At 38.7% G+C, this 23,693-nt stretch overlaps 1 protein-coding gene across 7 annotated transcripts in view; it reads left to right on the forward strand.

Annotated features, from left to right (window-relative positions):
• The window catches only part of LOC136858371 (zinc finger protein 594), a 393,129-nt gene that overhangs the window by 154,328 nt on the left and 215,108 nt on the right, over positions 1-23,693 (forward strand). The window lies entirely within an intron of this gene.

Below are 23,693 nucleotides of genomic sequence, written 5' to 3' on the forward strand. Positions count from 1 at the left end.
CATGTAACTATGAATAATTTTGGATATTCTGTGAGAATTGTTCACTGGTGAGATCATTAAGAAATAATCATTTTGCAATTCTGCAGATATGAATGAGGAAGTATGTTGCGAATTTTTCTTAGCAATACCTAGTGATTTTATAGTTCCCCAGAGAGCAGACAGAGTTGATCTCTTACTGAACAAAGAATGCATGTGTTTGACTTTAGCATCACGGATTACGAGTTTGGTTTTATTACGCAAGATGCGAAAGGTTTTATCAAAGTCTTCAGGTTTCCTGGTTTTGATGTGCTTTCTTTTTGCCTTGTCCCGCGCAGAGATTAATTTCTTTATTGTAGACATCCACGGGTTAGGTGGGTGTTTGGTTCGAATTAGTTTTAATGGGGCATGCTTGTCGTACAACGCGGAAGTTAAACTATTAAATTTGATGACTTTATCATCGATATTATGCTGCGAAAATACTTCATACCAGGGAGCAGAAATTACGTCTTTTCGAAAATCTCCAGGATTAAAACTGCGGAAATCCCTAAATGTTATCCATTTTCTTTCATATTTGGGTGTCGATATAGAGAAGACAGCATATAGCATATCATGTCCAGAAAATCCACTCGCTGGGGTCTGCCCAAATTTAAGAAGGGTATCATTACAATTTGAAGCTATGGTATCGAGATTAGAATGAAAATATGCAGTGTGGTATGTGTCATCAAATGGTATTCTATTTAAATTGCATGAGTCAAGTGCATCATAGATTACTACAGTTTCCGAGGACCCTGATCCAAAATGCCCATTCATATCACCTGCAAGTATAACACATTTATAATGAAAAACGAAATTATACATCGCCTCTACAAACGAATCCATGAAACCAATTTTGGGAGGACGGTAGATGCATGAAAATAATACTTTACCTATAGGTAATTCAAGTTCTAGGAAAATATACTCTGGCTTACGACAATATTCTGCAGGGGAGGTGTGAACTATTTTACATTTTATATTGCTCCTCACGTACACAGCCACCCCTCCTCCTCTCTTGCCCAATCTATCATTTCTATATAGATTAAAGCCAGGAATGTTAATCTCTGAGTCCGGAATGGACCCCTTGAAAAATGTCTCACTTTCAGCAATAACGTTAATATTTGAATCAACAAAGCAGTCAAAAAACTCATCGAAATGTACCTTATCAACTAATGACTGTGCATTTAAGTGAATTATTTTCAAATCAGAGAAATAGGTTTCTGATAGATCTTCAATGATTTTGTGAATTTCAGAACATTTAAGTTTAGAAGACATGCTTGAATTTGGCTGGTTGCAAAATTCCAGAAAATTAATATTCAATTATAGGTCCTAATAAAATTACATACAGTTCAAATCAAAATCTCTTTATTTGCAAATGAGGTATCTACCTCGGTGGCAAATGGTACACTAAAATACATTATTGACAAGCACTAAATATTAAATTAACAAGAGAAGAAAATTTTTCCTATAATACAATACTATACAATTTACGCTAACAATGTTTTCTATTAAACACACAGCTCATCCTTAATAAATTTATATTGTTTACAAAATTCTACTTATAATATCTCCTGTACTACTTACAAATATAGTCAACTGATATACAGTATGTGGAATTACTTCAAATGATACTAAACAACTGGTATAACATCAATATTTACATTGTATTTATTTATTTACCCTTTTTTTTTTTTTTTTTTTTTTTTACCCGTTCTGGATCCTAAGTAGCATAACGACCTGCTGCGTCTTAACCAGAGCCCCTTTTGCCACCACTTTTCAGAGTTCCTGAAGGGCCTTCACAGCTACCGTAGCGGTCCCAGGGCCCTCGAAGTCCCCACTGTACTTCACCCCAACAGGCAGTCCCCTACTTTGGCTGTCCAAACTCCTTAGACCAGGGGATGGAATTAATTTATTCACACACATTTTTTTTTATTTACGATAACCTGCACTGGTCGAATGCCCTCTAACACTTCATTTATTTTCTCTGTTGCTGTTTATTCTCTTCTTGAATATCTGTACAGATTTTGGAAAAGGATCAAACACTACCCCTGGTAAACTGTTCCACTCCTTCACACCCTTCCCAATGAATGAAAATTTACCCCAATCCCTTCTGCTAAAATTCCTTCTAATTTTATATTTGTGGTCAGTCCTGCCGATATAATTATTTTCCAACTGAAGCCTCTCACGGATATCTCCCCATGCTGCTTCTCCTGTATAGGCTCTATATAATCCTGTAAGTCTAGTTTTCTCCCTTCTCTTACTTAAAGTTTCCCACCCAAGTTCCTTTAACATTTCTGATACATTACTCTTTCTCCTGAAATCCCCTGTTACAAATCTTGCTGCTTTCCTCTGCAGACTATCTATTTCTTTTATTAGGTATTCTTGGTGAGGATCCCAAACACTGTTAGCATATTCCAATAATGGACGAACCATACTCAAGTAACTTTTTTCTTTTAATTCTTTGTTGCATCCTTTAAGTAGCCTCATTATGACATGTAATGATCTGTATGCTTTCCCAACAATGTCATCAATATGACCCTTCCAGTGCAAATTACTTTCAAATCTCACACCTAAGTATTTGCACTTGCCATCCTTTGGGATAACTACCTCATCCAAAGTATATTCAAATTCAGTTTTAAAGCTCCTCTTTGTAAAAGTTGTAACAGTTGATTTGCCTCCATTAACCTTCATATTATTTTCTTCAACCCATTGTTGGATACTTTCAAGGTCCCTTTGTAATTCTGAACAATCCTCAATGTTGTTTATTTCTCTATAAACAATTATGTCATCTGCATACAATCTTATTTTTGATGTTATATTGTTCCCTAAATAATTTGCGTATATTAAGAAAAGTAACGGACCGATTATACTACCCTGTGCAATTCCCTTCCAGACTTTCTCTTCCTGAGATACATTATTTCCTACTTTGACTTTCTGAACCCTTGAATTTAGAAATGCTTTTATCCAACGTGTAACCCTTCCGTCCAATCCTATTCCCTCCAATTTCTTTAATAATATTCCATGTTCCACTCTATCAAAGGCTTTGGAAAGATCTATGGCTATGCAATCTAACTGACCTCCTGAATCCAACTGATCTGATATGTCCTGCTGAAATCCCACCAGTTGTGCCTCACAAGAAAATTTCTTTCTAAATCCATACTGGCTCCTCATGAACCAATTTTTATCATCACATATCCCTCTGATGTACTTTGCTATTAAACTTTCCAGAATTTTACAAACTATACTGGTCAGGCTGATTGGTCTGTAGTTCTCTGGTTTCCTTTTATCACCCTTTCCTTTATAAATTGGTATTATTATAGATTCCTTCCATTCCTTTGGTATTACACTATTATTTATGACATAGTCAAAGAGAAATTTTAAATAAGGCACTATGTACCACCCCATTATCTTTAATACCTCCCCAGTAATTTGATCACTTCCTGCAGCTTTTCCTTGCTGAAGCAGTTGGATTTCTCTGAAAATATCTTCGTTTGTGAATGAGAAGCTTCTTGTTTCCCTCTGTCTCTCTCCCTCTCTATCTTCTGTGTCGGTTTCCAACTCTTGACAATCATCTACTGAATCTCTAAATTCCCTACTAAATAGGTTTGCTTTCTCAGTATCTGTTAAATAGTGTTCACCCCCTTCTCCCACCATTGTAGGAATTTGGATTCCTTTTCCTTTTTGATTCCTGATATATGAATACAGCTTTTTCCATTTCCCTTTGTTGTCATTACCCTCTTGAAGTATGCCATTCATATAATTCTCTTTTGCTTCCTTTTTCACTCTATTCAGTTCCCTCATTAGCTGTTTTCTACTTTCTCTACTCTCCCTACCCTCTTTGATTTTCCTGTTTACTATTCTACATTTTCTTTTTAATTTTCTTATTTCCCTTGTATAATAAACAGGGTCTGAGGTCATTTTACCCTTCTTAACAGGTACAAATCTCTTCTCTCCTTCCCAAATGATTCCTTTAAATTTAGCCCAAAGTGTATCCACGTTACTCCCTTCACTTATCCAACAACTGAATTGTGATTTAAGGTAAGTCCCAAATTCATCAACTTTAGTTTTTCTGTACAATTTCTTGTCTTGTGTAACCCTCTTATTAAGCCGTTTTGGTACGAGTCCTACATCCATTATTACAGCCTTATGGTCTCCTATTCCTTCAATTACCTCAGTTTTATCAACAATTTCCCATGGTTTAACCAAGAATACATCTAGTAAGTTACTGAGACGAGTCAGTTCTTGTACTACTTGTGTAAATCCTCCCTCCCAAATTAACTTATTTGCCAGTTTCTGTTCATGGGCTTCACTTGCAGCTCCATTCCATTCAACTTCAGGCAAATTTAGATCTCCCCCAATTATTACCATATCATTATTATTGTTTTTACGAGTATAATCTATTATTTTCTCAAAGATTTCCATGTCTCTTTCCTCTCTTCCAGGCCTATATGTTCCTATAATTGCCACCTCCTTCATATTATCACAAACTAATTTTATCCCTAATATTTCATCCCTTTCATCGGTAAACCATTCATGTGAACAGTAAGTTTCCTTCACCAGAATAAACACCCCCCCTCCCTTTTTATCTCCTCGGTCTCTATGATAGACTGTGTACCCTTCTGGAAATACTTCTCTATTACCCACCCCTTCTTTCAACCACGATTCCACTCCTATCACCACATCAGTCTCATAAGATTCCATCAATGTACCGAATTTTAATTGTTTATTTACTACACTTTGACAGTTTACCAAGAGCAATCTCAGACCCCCTTCCTCCCTAAAACTTGACTGTTGCAATTGGGTAACTTGAAATTCCTTACTATTCTGAGTTTCTTTTTCTAGTTGACTGAGCCAGCTTGAAGTACAGCTGGCTCTTTCTACTAGTTTTGCTGGTCAGTATTATAACTCAAGGGAGTTGCCTGTTTTATAGTACATATCTTAAGATTAATAAAATCTAGAACAATATTTGCTATCTTTCGTTTACCTGAATTGTTTAGATGGAGGCCATGTTTTGTATAACAGTATCTCTCAAAACTGCTGCATTCAATAACCTGAGTATTCCGAAAATGTTTACAAATTTTAACAATATCTGTATTGACCTTGTCCACTTCAATGTTCACACACGAGTCTCTACTCAAATCATGCCTGTGGGGCACGTTCACTACAAAAACGTTAGTGTGGGTCAGCTTCCCTAGTGTATGTTTAAGTTGTGATCTTACATTCTTGGCGTCGTCGCGAGCTACGTCGTTCGTCCCACCGATGATAAGCACAGCATCGCCGCTCCCGAAGTTCCTAGTTGTTGCTTCTACGTTTTCGACAACACTGCTGATAGAAGCTCCTGGATATATTTCTCCGGTTGCTGCTATATTCTCGTCGTTAATCACTCCCGCAATTCCCCTTCCTTGGCTATCACCAAATACAGCTACCTTCGCTGATTTAGGCCTAACTGGGTCTTGAATCTGAATTCTAGGCCTAAATTTTAAACTCGGCACGGCAACGGATCGCGATGATTTGGTTTCACGCGCGCGATCACTTTCTTCCAGGATTAAATTATTTAGGGCAGAAAACCTATTTCTAATGTTTATTTCCGGAAATTCAGTTGTAGATTTCTTCTTAGCCGGCCATCCACGAACTACTTGACACCACGTGCTCGAGTTTGTTACTTGTACCTGTACATCACTCGAAGAATGGTCAGTCCCAAATTCTAGCGATCGCAGTCTTTCTTTTAATTCTTGATTTTCAACTTTGAGAGTCTCATTGTCCTTTTTTAGAATGTTTATAATTTCTAATGCACTTTTATATTCCTCATCGACTGTTTTCGGTGCTTCGTCAACGCCGTCTCCAACAACAACATTCCGAACACACTGCTCACAAATCCAGTCAACATTTTCATTAGTTTTTACGTCTCTAGGGCAATTTCCGCACTTATAATGCCACCATCGATCACATGAATCACACAACATTCCATTTTTCACTAATTTTCGACATTTTCCGCACTTTTCGTCACATTTTACGGTTAATTTACTCGGAGAATAAAACACTACGTCGTCATTACCGGGCGCCATTTTGAAAAAAAAACCTGAAGCAAAGTAGGGAAGAGAATACTGAATAGAACATACTAATTTAACTTCAGCGAGGAGAGATCTTTTTAAGTTCAACAGTATTTCTTACACGGTGTTTAACACCCCCTTGTAGTACGATAATTGTGCCATCAGAAGTCCACACCTGCTTTTCGCCAAAGATGGAAATTGCCTGTTTCAACAGATGATGTCTGGTAGAGGTAAGATCTTCACGAATCGTCACCTTGGATCCACGTAACAGCCTCTTCGCACGGAAAACTGCCGATCTCTTGGTGTAGGAGACAAATTTACATATGATAGCCCTTGACTTCCCAGACCCAGGGGCACCAACCCTATGCGAGCAGTCAATATCTTCAGCGCTTAAGGGGACTTTCAATTTTTGGGCCACATTGAGCACTAAGTTAGTTGTATCCTCACCAGATTCTTTGGGCAACCCAAAAATTCGAATACTGTTTCGCCTTTGGTATTGTTCAATTTCGTCCATTTTATAATTCAATAAAGACTTTAACTCCAGAATTTCATTTTCGCGAGCCTTTAACACATTTCTTAAATCGCTGATAACTTTAGAATTGAAGTCTATTGTTTCTTTTCGTTCTTCACAAACTTTTTGTGCGAGAACTGTTACCAAGGGTTGAAGGAAGTCGCTATTTTGTAATAAGTTCCCCACTATACCTTGCACCAGGGTCACAATCTTGTCTTCAGTTGAATTAGTGTTACATGTGATGTAGGAGGGCTCTGTGTTCGGCATGTTGGTGTTGCCGCTAGTTGGTGTTGTGAGGGAGAGCTGCTCACTTACAGCTGACGATCGTGAGGCCCGGGTCGAGCCAGATTGAAGGGATGGCGCTGCTTCCTGCGAGGTGGTGGTGGTGGTGGTGGTGGTCCCGTCAGTCTCCGAGGGAGAGCGCTTGCGTTAAGCCGAAGGTAGAGTAGCAGAAGGGTGGAGGGTTGACCGTGTTTGTGAACGCTGTCTGCTAACAGTTGACAAGCGTGATGTGGGAGTCATAGCTGCTCCCTGACCCTGGACAGCTGAAGATCGCGCCACATTTCTTCTGTTTTTCTTACTTCCGGCCATACCTAACCTAACTTCAAAACTTATGAATTTAAAAGAAATAAATGCTATATTTCTACAACGAGATACACTGCCCTAACACATTCACAGGTCACTTTCACTTCACTAAATCAATGCTTGCACACAGGACCGTACTAAGAGTATTATACGCCTTCAAAACACCTGGAATTATGAGCTGCAAATTACGCCATCATGACACTATTGACGAGGCACGTCTTCCTTAGTGGGAAGGCAGGGATGAAATGGCTTCATAGAGTAGTAAGATTAGCATGGAGTATTGGTAAGGTACCTTCAGATTGAACAAAAGCAGTAATTGCACCTAATTATAAGCAAGGGAACAGGAAGGATTGCAACAACTATCGAGGTATCTCATTGATTAGTATACCAGGCAAAGTATTCACTGGCATCTTGGAAGGGAAAACCAGTGTGTTTTCAGACCACAGAGATGCTTTCAGGTTCAGATTTTCAGTATGTGCCAGGTAATTGAAAAATGCTACGAGAGGACTAGGCAGTTGTGTTTATCTTTCATAGATGTAGAGAAAGCATATGACAGGGTACCGAGGGAAAAGATGTCCGCCATACTGGGGGACTATGGAATTAAAGGTAGATTATTAAAATCAATCACAGGCATTTATGTTGACAATTGGGTTTCAGTGAGAATTGATGGTAGAATGAGTTCTTGGTTCAGGGTATTGACAGGGGTTAGACAAGGCTGTAATCTTTCACCTTTGCTGTTCGTAGTTTACATGGATCATCTGCCGAAAGGTATAAAATGGCAGGGAGGGATTCAATTAGGTGGAAACGTAGTAAGCAGTCAGGCCTATGCTGACGACTTGGTCTTAATGGCAGATTGTGCTGAAAGCCTGCAGTCTAATATCTTGCAACTTGAAAATAGGTGCAATGAGTATGGTATGAAAATTAGCCTTTGGAAGACTAAATTGATGTCAGTAGGTAAGAAATCCAACAGAATTGAATGTCATATTGGTGATACAAAGCTAGAATAGGTTGATAATTTCAAGTATTTAGGTTGTGTGTTCTCCCAGGATGGTAATATAGTAAGTGAGATTGAATCAAGGTGTAGTAAAGCTAATGCAGTGAGCTCGCAGTTGGGATCAACAGTGCTCTGTAAGAAGAAGTCAGCTCCTGGATGAAACTGTCTTTACATCGGTCTGTTTTTCACAACCACTTTGCTTTACGGGAGTGAATGCTGGGTGGACTCAGGATATCTTATTCATAAGTTAGAAGTAACAGACATGAAAGTATCAAGAATGACTGCTGGTACAAACGGTTGGGAACAATGGAAGGAGGGTACTCGGAATGAGGAGATAAAGGCTAATTTAGGAATGAACTTGATGGATGAAGCTGTATGCATAAACCAGCTTTGGTGGTGGGGTCATGTGAGGCGAATGGAGGAGGATAGGTTACCTAGGAGAATAATGGACTCTGTTATGGAGGGTAAGGGAAGTGGAAGTAGACCAAGACGACGATAGTTAGACTCAGTTTCTAACGATTTAAAGATAAGAGGTATAGAACTAAATGAGGCCACAGCACTGGTTGCAAATAAAGGATTGTGGCGACGTTTAGTAAATTCACAGAGGCTTGCAGACTGAATGCTGAAAGGCATAACAGTTTATAATGAGAGAGAGAGAGAGAGAGAGAGAGTGTGTGTGTGTGTGTGTTTTTTTACATTTAGGAATAGGCATTCTACAAATTGTCCAAACTTTCTTTGACTGGTAGATGCTAGTAGATACGTCAGCGAGAGCGTTCAACCAGTCGACTTTTGGTGATGCTACTGCCACTTGGAGAGAGCCTTAATAAATTTGTGTGAGCAAGTAACAGAGCTCATTCAATCATTGACATAGTCTCATTTGTTTTTAACACATGGACTCTGTGTGTTAACAGTCATGATTAATGAGAGACATAGCTTCTTTAATGCAAGGACTCAGCGTGCAAACAGTCTTCATTTACACTTATTTTGCAGATAGACTTAAGTTTTCATTAACAAAGTTTCTTATATTCAGTGTATCATTTATGGTGACTCAATTGCTCATTGATTCAGTGATGTTCTATGTGCATTATGCTATTGTCTCTGCTGTTGGAATTTTTGTTATGAGTCCGTTTTTGTCATGCCTCTTCTGGACGTGGACTTTTGTCTGTCTACTTTTGATATGTAGCTGTTGAGAACATTTTGACTCTCCACACATAATGATGCAGTCAGTGTGGTTAAGTGGAGCTGTGAGTAGTACTGCCCAGTGTAGGGTAGATTTGACTATCAGACGTCTGCAAACTGAGAGGGGGCAATGGGTCAACTCCAGTAAATACTGGTGGTGAGGTGAAAGATTTTGGCCGGAATACAAATACAAATACAAATAGTGTATTTTTTTATGTAATCTAAAGTGCAATAGGAATAAGATAAGGTGCGTAGTGTAAAGATTTCAATTATGAAGTTTTTTTAAAAGAATTATTATGTATTATGTTTTCTTAAAATATGTGGAGAAAATTTTCCGAAGAAATTGATGGAAGTTGTAAAGGAAAAATAAGATAATATATTTCTAATTGAGAGTTTGTAAATGTCAGTAGGTCTTTCTTTGTTATTAATGAAAATCCACAGCTGTTTCCAGTCATTCGGCCAGGTCAGGAATGGAATGAATGAAGCCCCTATCTGGTGGCAAGGATAAGAATTGTGCCGGCTGCCGAAGCCTGTCACACTCCTCTGGGGCAATGATTAATGACTGACAGATGAAATGAAATGATATTGGAGAGTGTTGCTGGAATGAAAGATGACAGTGAAAACCAGAGTACCCAGAGAAAAACATGCCCCACCTCTGCTTTGTCCAGCACAAATCTCACATGGAGTGACCAGGGTTTGAACCACAGAACTCAGTGGTGAGAGGCTGGCATGGTGCCACCTGAGCCACGGAGGCTTCCTCTTTGTTATTAAATTCATGGTATGCTACCTAGATGTATTTCAGTGAGTTAACATTTTCACTGCTGAATTCTTGGACAGTTGGTGCGACCCCAGTGCTGGATTATTTCCATCAACAACCTCAACATAGATTAGACATATCACCAGTTTGAGCATAAAATACATTCATTAACTACAGAATAAGATTTTAAGACAATATTTTAATTTGCCAGTTTGTTCATACAGTATTGGAGACAGTTCATGTTTTTGATCCAGGGTTTGATTTCAAACGAGGTGGCAAAAATTTTGTATGTTAGGAAGATGCTTAGAAATTTTTTCTAGGCAACTTGGCCTTGCGGTTAGGAGTGCGCAGCAGTGAGCTTGCATCTGGGAGATAGTGGGTCGAACCCCACTGTTGGCAGCTTTGAAGATGGTTTTCTGTGGTTTCCCATTTTCGCTATTTTTTTTTTTTTTTACGTCGCACCGACACAGATAGGTCTTATGGCGACGATGGGACAGGAAAGGCCTAGGAATGGGAAGGAAGCGGCCGTGGCCTTAATTAAGGCACAGCCCCAGCATTTGCCTGGTGTGAAAATGGGAAACCACGGAAAACCATCTTCAGGGCTGCCGACACTGGGGTTCGAACCCACTATCTCCCGGATGCGAGCTCACAGCTGCGCGCCCCTAACTGCACGGCCAACTCGCCTTGTTTTCCATTTTCTCACCAAGCAAATTCTGGGGCTGTACCTTAATTAAGGCCACGGCCTTTTCCTTCCCTCTCCTAGGCCTTTCCTATTCCATCGTCGCCATAAGACCTATCTGTGTCGGTGCTATATACTACATGTATGCACATTACTAATCCATTGAATAGGTGGACCTTTCTCTACCCTTTGATAGTTACCAATCCATACACACGATTAACAGCAGAAAGATTAAATTGAACACACAATATTGATAAAAATAGAGCAGAACTCATTACGAACTTAGCACCAAATGTCTGTTCATAAAATCTGTTTGTTCGTCCACTACCTTTGCCAACACCTCTTTATTCACAAATATCTCAAAATAATCTATTTCAGGGCATTCAGGCATCAAATTATTATTTAACATAGCTAGGTTTGGTGCTTGAAATGCATGCGCCTTAAGCGGAAACTTGTCGTCCAACCACATGGGCAGTCCTAGGTCATTGTAATTTCTTCCTCTCTCTGGCAGCAAATCATCATCACTATTACTCCCTATCACTTCACTAATATCCTCAATATCACTACCGCCACTATCGAAATCCACATCGGACTCAGTCTCCTCTAAAAGTGTCAAATTTCCTCTGGACTCTTCGTACGTTCATACGCAACTGTATGACAAAAGAAAAATGTTTTTCTGTTGAACTACTTGCAAAAATAATATAAACATTGGTTTAAAGTGTGGCTAATAGATTGCAGAAGCATATAACACTGTTATAAGGCAGATCGAGTATATTCGATCGCAGCTGCTTGAGTACTTGATTGCAGCTCTGGTGGGTCATTTCAGGCAGCTCGAGTATATTCAGTCACAGCAGTGAAGTGGTTAAACAAGTGTCAGGTAAGAAAAGTAATTATTCATTCATTCATTCATTCATTCATTCATTCATTCATTCATTCATTCATTCATTTATTGTCAGAGTGTTGATAAAACTTAAAATATTAATAAGGTATTATATACAAACAAAACAAAGTACATCTTATATCACAAACATTTTTCACACATAATCTGCCCAGAAATAGGCAACAGCAATTCCCTCTTCAGTAGCTTGAGGCAAGTCTTGAAGTGTACAACGAACAGGTCAGGACTGACAGTATGTAGGTGTAGATCATTGAAGCCAGAGTAAGGGATATACTAGAGCCTATCTTAGAAGAGGAACAACATGGCTTTAGGACTGGAAGAATCACAACAGATCTGATATTTGCTTTGAGGATGTTGGCAGAGAAACACTGGGAAAAAGGAAAAAACCTAATTATTGTGTTTATGGACCTTGAAAAGGCGTATGATAATGTTCCAAATCAACTATTTGGAAAAGTCTTAGAAAACTTGATGTACCGGAGTACCTTATTAGGAAGATTCAAATGCTATATACTAATTGTAAAAGCTGTGTCAGAATTGGAGATGGTCACTCTGAATGGTTCAATACAACCAAAGAAGTACAACAGGGAAGTGCCTTATCATCTCTTCTGTTCATAGCAGTTATGGATACCATTTTAAAGGAACTAAAAGGAAAAGGTAATAAAGATCTTCAGGCTCTGGTGTTTGCAGATGATGTGGCAATATGGGATGAAACAGAGGAGGGAGTGCATGTGAATGCATGGTGTAAGAAGTTTGATGATTATGGAATGAAATTGAACCCATCAAAAACAGTAGCATTGAAAATCAGCAGACGTAATACAGAATGCAACATAAAAATACAGGACCACCAAGTTGAAGTAGTACACCAATTCAATTATTTAGGAAGTGTAATGGGTAGTAATAACAGAGCTGAGATAGAAATAACAAACAGAGTAACCGAAGGCTCTAACTTTTACAGTATCGTTAGACACCTACTGTGGGATGAGAAGGTCCCACAAAAAAAAAAAAAAAAAAATGACCCTGTACAAGTCATATTTCATTCCATCCGTACATATTCTCTGGAAACCTGCACAATAACATCAAAGGATTGTAGTAGGATTCAAGCCTGTGAAATGAAATTTCTTAGAACTGCCCTCCAAAAGACCCGACTTGATCATGTGAAGAATGATGAGATCCGATCTAACCTAGGTCTAAATGAATCGATGAAGGAAAGACTTAGGTCATCTAGACTTAAATGGTTTGGGCATGTTAAACGAATGAATAGCACAAGATTATCATGTGCTTATTTAGAAAAGAGAATAACAGGTAGAAGACCAGCTGGAAGACCAAGAAGAAGATGGATGGACCAACTGAGGGAAGACGTGGAGAGAAGAGGATGGAATTGGGAATCTGTCTTGGACAACGAAATGTTTTTGAATAGGCAACTTTGTAAGACGCTCGTTTTCAAACACCCTACCTGGCTCACTGGAAGGGCAAACCGATGATGATGATGATGATAAGTAACTAATCTCATTTTGTTCCGTATTGAAGATACAATAAGTAAAATTCTTTCAAGAATAAAATAAGTAGGTGGACAAAATAATTTTATTCTTGAAATAATTTTACTTAGTTTTATTGTTTCCCGCAATCACAGAAGCCTGATTGATCTTTCAAATAATCCATTTTTTTAGGTTATCCTTGGATTTACCTACTCCACTCCTCAAACAATTCAGTGCCTGGCAAGATGTCCATTTCTAATTATGAACGGGGGGTGGAGATTCAGAAGGCACCCTCCAGTCAGAAAGATGCTCCATTTTTGCTCGCCACATATCGTAACGTACTGTTCTGGTTGGTTTATCCAGAGCCTTGGAGACATTGAGGAAACTATTCCTGGACTTCAGTCTTCTGGATGGAGTTTGATGTCCAAATAACGGATGGGTGTTTGTGAGATCCACCTTCAGCCTCTCTTGCCTTGCAAACACTTCTCACGAAATGTCTGGAGGAGCAGTGTCAGCCAAGCAGTAAAGTTTGTCAGTGGGAGTAGGTTTCAGACACCCAATAACTATTCTGCATGTTTCATTAAGGGCTGTATCCATCCTCTTCGTGTGGGCTGAGCTGAACCAGACAGGACAAGCATACTCAGCACAGAGAAACTGAGAACAAGAGCTGAGGTTCTTAACACAGTTGGATGGGCTCCCCATTTACTTGAGCCAAGTTTCCGGAGGATGTTATTTTTGGGGTGATACTTTCTGTCCAGAGTTAACACAGTGTTTCTTGTATGTTAAGGTCCAATCTAAGGTGACACCCAGGTACCTTGGTGTAAAACAATTCTTCAGTTGCTTACCCTCTCATGTCACGCACAGCTGCCTAGTAACTTCTTGATTTCAAAGATGAAATGTACACATATATATATGTATAGTTGTAACGTTCAAACAATGCCTTTATGGGGCAATGTTTAGTAAAGCCTGTTTGTATGAGCATTTATAATTTCAATGATTTCCCTTTGTATCCAGGTGTGGTAAGACACAGTAGTTGACTGTGCTTTGGTGTTGTGGCCTGCTACCAGCTTATCTTCAGCAACTGATGACCTTTCTGCTTTCCCCAACGAGCTATGCTGGTTGTGCTCCTTCAGTTAGATAACGATGCTGTGTTTCATAGTTCCTGTGTACACGTGGCCACAGCTGCATGGAATCTTGTAGACGTCTGCTGTGGTGAGAGATTGGCGCTTGTCATTAACAGACTTTCTTGATGTTCTTCGTTGGTCTATATATGGTTTTTACTCCATGGGATTCCAGTAGCCTACCTATTCTGTCAGTTATTTTCCCTGTGTGTAGCAGAAAGGTTTTAGCTGCTGGACAGTCAACTTCTTTCTCCCTGCCTGTTGAACGCCTGGGAGGGAATGCTTGCTGTATAATATATCTTTACAGCTATACCACGTAGCACATAGGGCCATATTGAGGTGACTAGGCTTCTCATTTCATTGCTGTGGTTCACAAATTTTTCTCTTGTGGTCAGCTACCGTTTTTATCACTCCATATTTTTGTCACAGGTGCTGGTTGGATGTCTTCTGCAGATATCAATCTGTATTGGTTGGCTTGCAATACACTGTGGTGCCAAGTTTAAATCGGCCATCTTCATTACCAGAACATCGAGGAAAGTGGGATTTTGTTCGCTCTCTATCTCCATAGTGAACTGAATATTTTTGCTGATCCTCTTCAGGTTCTGTAGAAACCACGGTAGGTGTTCCTCTCCATGGCCCCAGATTACAAAGGTGTCATTTACGTAGTGAAGCCACACCTCGAGTTTCAGTGGTGCAGTCTCGAGTGTTGTTTGCTCAAACTTTTCCATGAAGAAATTTTGCGGTCACAGGATTCATGCACAGTCAGATAGAGCTTTTATCTCCCATGTTTTATCGCGGATTGTGGTTTGACGTCTTTTACAGATAATGGTCTGTATGGGTTGGCTTGCAGTATACAAAGTGTGTCCTAAGTTTAAATCGGCCATCTTCATTACCAGAACATCAAGGAAAGCAAGTTTTTATTCGCTCACTATCTCCATAGTAAACCGAATATTGGTGTTGATGCCAAGCGAGTTAGCCATGCACTTAGCGATGTGTAGGTGCCAGCTTGCATTTGGAAAATGGTGGGTTCAAATCCCACCTTAGGCAGCCCTGAAGATGGTTTTCTGTAGTTTCCCATTTTCACATCAGACAATTGCTGGGCCTGTACCTTAATTAACCTCTCAGTGACATGGAATATTTGAGTATCACTTTACACAGCAGAGGTGATCCATGTTCGAGCACTAAGAAAATTCAGTGATCTAACAAAAAATTCACTGTTACAACAGTATAGCTCAAATTATTTTTGAGCATTCACAGTAGAGACTCAAAAGAATGTTTATATTCAGTTAATTTGTCTGTCTGTTAGGTAATCAGCCCAGAGGCTGGTTGGATCCTCAAATAGCACCATCAAGGGTTATGCGGTTATAAGGAAACCCCAAAAACCAGTAGTAGTAGGCAAGATGAGGAGTGAGGTAGTTTGCCATTGCTTTCCCCACTGGGTCAGAAAGTACTATTGCAGCACGACTGACCCTATGAGCAACACTTTTCATAACACTCAGATGCACTCGTCATGCTCTGAATGTCAGTACTCAGCACTACCCATACCCCAGCAGCTTCCATATTGTCACAGCCATGGGTGTTGACTGGGACTTCGGTGGAAGCTACACTTTACTCTGGCCTGTGCCAAGAGATGGATGCAAAAGTACTGTATCCATCAAGAAATGACAGCAGGCAGATCCAGTTAATTTATGTATATTTATTTTTTAACCTTATAGTCTACTAATGGAGAAGAGTCCTTCCATTTTTTATATGAAATGAAAGTTACTTTCTTGGATTTGCATGGATTGTTTCACAATGCAATGAAAACTACAGAAATTGTTGGTTTGGAAATTTTGAGCAGAAGTACTAGAAACAAAGATTCATTTAGCACAAATCCCAGGTTGTCAACGATTAGTTCATGTGAAAGAGTGCATGTGCTTTGGCCTGTTTCGTCATCCATTACTTGATCGCACGCACCTTACACTTTCATTCCTTATGTTATGTGTCCACTCTCACTTCACTTATTTTGGTCTGTTGTTTAGTGCTGTTATCATCTGATTTATTGAAACTTAATTACTTCTTCACTTTCATTCAAACAGCACCGTGCCATGCTTCCACATCCCGCAGTATCGTATCTCAAAGTGACAGCAAGCCAAGTAATTACGAGTCATAAGAAGTTTAAGTTTTGAAAGAATTAAAAGAATCCTAACCAGATCATGTCAACATGCATATCAGTGGAGAAATGGTGATTTATACCATCAATCTACATTAGGAAACATTCCTGTTGTGCAATATACACCCACTAGAATGCAGCAGAAATTTAAGACTGTTTGCTCTCGAGCAGAAAGATATCCGACTATTTCAAACTCCATAGAAAAAAAAACACACTGATCTGGGCTGATTCATACATACAAACAAGGCATAAATCTTCAAAAATATATCATTTCCATCTTGACATCTTTAAAACTTTACGGGGTAGAACAAAATGAAGTTAGGCCTACAGGGGTTAATACCACACATGGAGATCAGCAACATACGAAGATAAGGTCAGTATGACGTATGGAGGTTGACACCAAGGGGTTAAGGCCATAGCCATTACCTTCGCAATCCTAGCCCTTTCCCATCCTTGCATCGCTAGAAACCTTCAATTTGTGAGTACTACATTGAACTTGTAGAAAAAAATTTGTTGATGCTATTCAGATGCTGCAGAAGCTGCTGTATTTGTTCCTCTCCATGGTTCCAGATTTCAGAGGTGTCATCTACATATCAAAGCCACACGTTAAGTTTCAATGATGTGGTTTAGAGTGCTGTTTTACTCAAACTTTTCCATGAAGAAATTTGCGACCGCTGGACTCGGAGGATTACCCATGGTGACACTGTCAATTTATTCATTCAAATTGTCATTCTACAGGAAATAACTTGTGGTGAGGCAATTGTTGAACAAGTTTGTTATATCCTCAGGTGAAATATGTGTGATTTGGACCAGGTCCTCCTATACTGGTACTTTAGGGAAAAGCGAGACCTTGTCAAAGCTGACAAGCAGGTCTCCAGCTTCCAACTGGATGTCTTTCAGCTTTTCTATGAAGTAGATTGAATGTGACATACGACTCTGTGCCACTGATGTAAGGTTGTAGTAAGGTGGCCAAATGTTCTGCGATACTGTAAGTTGATGATCTATTAACACTTACAATGGGCCATACGGGTATGTTGTCCTTTGTATCGCAGTTAAGCCATGTAGTTTTGGTGGTAGAGATTCACTTTTGGAGGTTTCTCTCTTCACTTTGTTTGTCACTGAAGGCTGTTGGTGTTTCAAAGAGAGTGGCACTGGGTGGATCATGCAGTTGTAGAAGCACTGTTCGGTGGTAGCGAGTTCCTTGTGTGTGGAGCTTATGCATTCGTGCAGTGGCGAGCGGACCATTTGGTTGTATATCCGGTATAACTGAGCAGAGTTGAAGGGTCACTTCTTTCTCAGGAACTTGGAAATGACCCCCAAGTCTCTGCATTGGAGAAGAAACATGAGTGATGACAATATCTGCACCTTTTTCTTTTGTAGTTTCTCAAAGTGATAAATTGAGTTTGAATTTTCCTTCCCATAGGGGCGATGCAAGTAGCAGTTGAGGCTTTCACTGTCAGCATTACAACCTATATCTATATTGGTTTTGGGTTTATACGCTGTAGTCCAAGAGCTTTGGTAGTCCTAACATTTCACCAAAAACTGCATTGATCATTATCAAGGGTTCCGTTGTCTTTGACTGTTACGAAGCTCTCTAAGTGGAAATGGAGTGATATCACAATTCCACCTCAATATATAGTCCAGGCTGCAGTGCGCTGCTCATGTATTGGTCTGCCATGGTGGTGGTATTGAGGGGAGGAGGGTGTCACTTATTGGCTGTTCTTTGGCCAATGATTGAAACAATGTGGAACCCAGCATTTGCTGACCTGTTTTGTTGGAGACAGGCAACTGATTGTTACAATTCTTGTTTTATTTTCCACCTAATCTATATAAATAAAATCGTAACGACCGTGTGTCTGTATATTGACTATTTTAGCAAAATTTCCGTACAGTTATCCGTTTTGGGTGTAATAATGACCATCTGCATACTTTTTATCTTTGGTGTCTGTTTGTCTGTCCTTCTATAACTTGAAAACTACTGGATATATTTCCACCAAACTTCGTATTTAAAATCCACATGTTCTTGGGTAGGTTTTAGGCTAAATCTTGTTTGTAAATCCCTGAACTGACTGGGGGTTTATACAAAACTGAAACCGTGATTTTGCACTCCCTCAAAATATACACAACCAAACTTAATGGAAATCTACGTGCCTTAATGGAAATTAATTTCTAAACCTTTTTTCTCATGTGCATCATTTTGATACCAGGATTAATAAGGTAGATATCATTAATGGACCATTTTTGGGTTCAAGTCCCACCAGACTTAACGCAAAAGCAGGTGCGTGTAAAGCGTATTTCTTACAACTTGAAAACTATTGAAGATTAGCATCCACTTGCCCAAGGGTAGGTTTTAAGGTCAATACCATTTCAAATTCCCGGAATGGACTGGGGTTTTATAGGGAACCAAAATGGTGATTTTACTCTCCCACAATATTTGTCTTCTATCTTTATAAATAAAATCGTAACTAACATGTGTCTGTACATTGACTATTTTGGTGAAATTTCTGTACAGCTATCCGTTTCAGGTATAATAATGACCATCTACATATTTTTGTAGTTTTGGTGTCTGTTTGTCTATAACTGTAAACCTACTGGATATATTTCTACCAAACTTCATATTTAGAATCCACCTGTCCTTGGGTAGGCTTTAAGGCCAATATTGTGTCTAAATCTCTGAACTGACGAGGGGTTTATACGAAACCGAAACTGTGATTTTGCACTCCCACAAAATATACACAACCAAATTTAATAAAAATCCACCTGCCTTAATAGAAATCAGTTTCCAAACCTTTTTTTATTTTGTGCATCATTTTGATACGAGGATTAATAAGGGATATATCATTAACAGACTAGCTTTTTGGTACAAGTCCCACCAGACTTAACTCAAGAGCGGGTGCGTGTAAAGCGTATTCCTTATAACTTGAAAACTACTGAAGATATTTCAACCAAACATCATATTTAGCATCCACCTGTTGAAATGAATGCTTTTAGGTCCATACCATGTCAAATTCTCGGAATGGACTGGGGGTTTATAGGGAACCGAAACAGTGATTTTACTCTGCCACAATATATATAAGACCAATCTGACTAGAAATCGACCAACCTTAATGGAAATCCATTTCTAAAACTTTTTTCTCATGTACATATTTTCGGTAGGAGGATTAATAATGGAGATGTCATGAACGGTCTGTTTTGCAGGCTAAGTCCAGCGGACATGGCCCAAAACGTGTTTTACGTATAGCAGATTATCTATATAAATAAATTTGTAATGACCATGTATGTCTACTTTGACCTTTTTGCCTAAATTTCCATACATTTATCCGTTTCAAGTGCAATGATGACCATCTGCATATTTGTTAGCTTTAGTTTCCTGATAGCCCTCATTTTTAACCGCCACACCCCCTCCAACAAAGCACGATTGAAGCACATTCTGCCAGATGAGCTAGAAGAATAAAAATTTGGTAAAGTTATGTCTAAGCTTGTAATCGACGGAAAGATTTCAAGATCTTTAAAAATTTAATTTTTTACCCCCGAAAAATATCGGAATATTGAGGCAATTTTAATGACGGTGCAGACCTTTGTTTCGAGGTATTTTGCAGCTGAACGGTGCGTCATATCACAAAATGGATGGCACGATCTGAGTTCAATTTGGAGTGATCTAAAACTTTGGTCCTATGACGTTTCGTTGTATCTCTATTCCGTATATGTTAGATTTGTCTCTATTTCTCGATTATACCTACATTTTGCACTTTGTACACGTATAATTCATAGTTCGAATCACTTATACCAAAGGTAGAATCATCTGATTATATACGAGCATGGCCCATCCAGTATCCATACATGAGCCAAATTCTATGTTTGTAGCTGTCATATTAGCACCCAAAAGTAATGCACTGTGAGAAAACCTTACCCACATTTCACCCTATTCAACCTTTCTAACTCAATTTCGCCCATAAATAGATGAGACAGGAGAAAATATCTTAAGACCAGGAATTTAGACCGCTAAATGGGGCGTCTTATAGTACAATCTGTTTGCCAATATGATGTATCGCTTAGCAGCAATTAATCTGTAAATGAAGATTTGCCAATCTATATATGTTCACTGAAGTCTATTTGTAGTGATGTATAAAGGCTGTGGTTGCCATTATAATTAATATTTTACATCGATAGTGACTCTCAGCAGGAGGGCATCTGCTATTGTAATCATTACGCTCCACATGGACTTTGACTGGCAGTAGGAATGGGATCCTTTACAACTCCTTTGTATCTAGCATTAGTAATGAAGGACTATCATTGTAAATGATTTGACTGCCAGAAGTCAAGGGAGCATGCAATTTTGTTCAAAACTCCCCTAACCGATTGTGTTTGGGAGTAGGCAGGTGTGCCCACCATTATAAACAAATTTACCCATCTAAAGTGTGACTGACATTAGGCATAGTGTTCTTGCTATTATAATGGAAACTCACCAACTCAGTGTGACTGTCATTAAGAAAAAGGGCCTGTCATTATAATGGTAACAGCACAACTGAATTTTGACTAGAAGTAGGGAAAGTGCCTGATTTTATAATAAAAACTACTCAACTGTAATCTGTCTGGAAGTAGGAAAAAGCACCTACCATTGTATTGAAAACTCCCCAAATCGATTGTGACTGCGCAGTCGGTAATGGGGCCTCCCATTATAATGAAAACTTTCTTACTCTCTTGTGAATGACAGTAGGCAAGCGAGTCTGCCATTATCATCACAACTCTGCAATTCACACTTTACATTGGAAACAACGTATGAGAACCTCCCCTTATAAGGGGAATGCAATTTTTAAAAATCTCATTCACTGCATGTACAGTAATTTACTTCTATATTCGTATACAATGTAGAATACCGTAGCTAAGCACGGGTACATTTGCTAGTTCAATACATAAAAATTTTATTGTCTCTAGAAGGACATTTTAGTACAATACAACACTAACAGGGACATGTTTCGCTCATTATATTGAGCAACTTCAGCCTCATTTGAACAAATTTCTCAAGGTTAAGTCTTTACATTGAACTTTCATATAAACAATTTGATCATTAAAATTATTTTACACCATTAAAATATTACTACTAGTTAACAATAATTAAAAAGAATTAACAAATTAAAATATGGCTGTGATGGACTAGACATTGATCACAATTTACTGATGTCCAAGTCATAGTAATGTTGTAAACATCTGTAAAATTGGGCTAAAAATCCCGTTAGTTCCCAGTTTTTACTAACACTATTAATGCTACGTTATTTTTGTAAGTTTAAATATCCTATTTGAAATTAATGATGTTAGAGGATTAAACTTGCAATGTTTTTCTCTTTTGTTGTACTTTCTGTTTAGTTGAGAAACCACTACATTATTAAAAGATTGTGCTTTGAAGGTTTTTGGTCTGTTGGAATCATCATACTAGTAGTGCTTCCCGTTCTTCACCTGGTTTGAGTCAGCCTATTTTAACACTGACCTGTTTGTTATTGAAGCGTGTTTAAAAGGGACACCAATAAATGTTCATCGAGTATGAAAACATTTATATTCATTTGGATCAGTATTTCAATAAAGAAAAAACCTAAATGATGCAATCACCGGGCAAGTTGGCCATGCGGTTAGAAGCGCGCAGCTGTGAGCTTGCATCCGGGAGATAGTGGGTTCGAATACCACTGTCGGCAACCCTGAAGATAGTTTTCCGTGGTTTCCCATTTTCACACCAGGCATATGCTGGGGCTGTACCTTAATTAAGGCCATGGCTGCTTCCTTCCAACTCCTGGGCCTTTCCTATCCCATCGTCACCATAAAACCTATCTGTATCGGTGCGACGTAAATCAACTAGCAAAACAAAAAAAAAAGATGCAGTTGAAATAAAAAGCCTGTTAATAGAGCAATTGCCAAAATTGCTACAAGTTTTCAAATCAGAAAATAGTAAAATCTTTAAAATATTCAATTATAAACCTTCCAACATGTTGACAAACACAAATCCCATTTTGAAAACACAAAGCGACCCTCCACCACAAGCCAAGTCATTATCCAACATCCCACCCACAGTTCCTTCCCGTATGCCCCTTACTCACCATCCACATGTTACACCAGTGCTTAATGTTCCACCCACAGTTCCTTCCCCTACGCCTCCTACTCTCCCTCTACCACACCCGCCCTATGCATATAACACAAGAAGCAGAAACACGATAACAAATAGTCTCAGTACTGCAGAAAGCACAGTTAGGCACTAAAGCATGAATAAAGGGGTAAGTGAAATTCCAACCACAAGAATCTCTCATTACAACTACAAACAACACACTCATAATATTCTTTTGTTACAAACACATTCATCCACAAATGTTGCAGTAAAACAATATATCAGCAACTAAGCAACGTGTTTCCCTTGGTTTCCCTTTTAACCACGCTTCAATAGCAAACAGATCAGTGTTAAAATAGGCTGACTCAAACCAGGTGAAGAACGGGGAGGACTACAAGTATGATGATTCCAACAGACTACAAACCTTCAAAGCACAATCTTTTAATAATGTAGTGTTTTCTCAACTAAACTGAAAGTACAGTGAAAAAGAAAAACATTGCAAGTTTAATCAAATAGGACATTTTAACTTAAAAAATAACTTAGCACTAAATAGTGTTGGTAAAAACTGGGAACTAACAAGATTTTTAGCCAAATCTTCTAGATGTTTAGAACATTACTATGATTTGGACATCAGTAAATTGTGTTCAATGTCTAGTCCATCATAGCCATATTTTAATTTGTTAATTCTTTTTAATTATTGTTAACTAATAGTAATATTTTAATGGTGTAAAATAATTGTAATGATCAAATTGTTTATATGAAAGTTCAATGTAAAGACTTAACCTTGAGAAATTTGTTCAAATGAGGCTGAAGATGCTCGATATAATGAGTGAAACATGTCCCTGTTAGTGTTGTATTGTAATAAAATGTCCTAGAGACATTAAACATTTTTATGTATTGAATTAGGTGGAAAGCAAAACAAGAATTGTAACAATTAGCATTAAGTTCAATACGGGTAAAAAACATGCAAATAGTCTTATGCAGAACGACAGGCAACTGATCGCCCAATACGTTTTTTGGCCCACTGCATCCACCGCGTCCTCTGGGTTTTAAGGTTTTTAGTACTGGAAACAAGGCTTTGTTGACCCATTCAAATTCCTCCTAATAGTTGAAACTGTTGCTGTGCTTTAGAATTTCAGTGGCTTCCCTTTGCAGCCGGGCATGATAAGACACAGTAGTTGGCAGTACT

Source organism: Anabrus simplex, chromosome 1, assembly GCF_040414725.1.
Source record: "Anabrus simplex isolate iqAnaSimp1 chromosome 1, ASM4041472v1, whole genome shotgun sequence".
In the NCBI taxonomy this organism is placed as follows: Eukaryota; Metazoa; Arthropoda; class Insecta; order Orthoptera; family Tettigoniidae; genus Anabrus; species Anabrus simplex.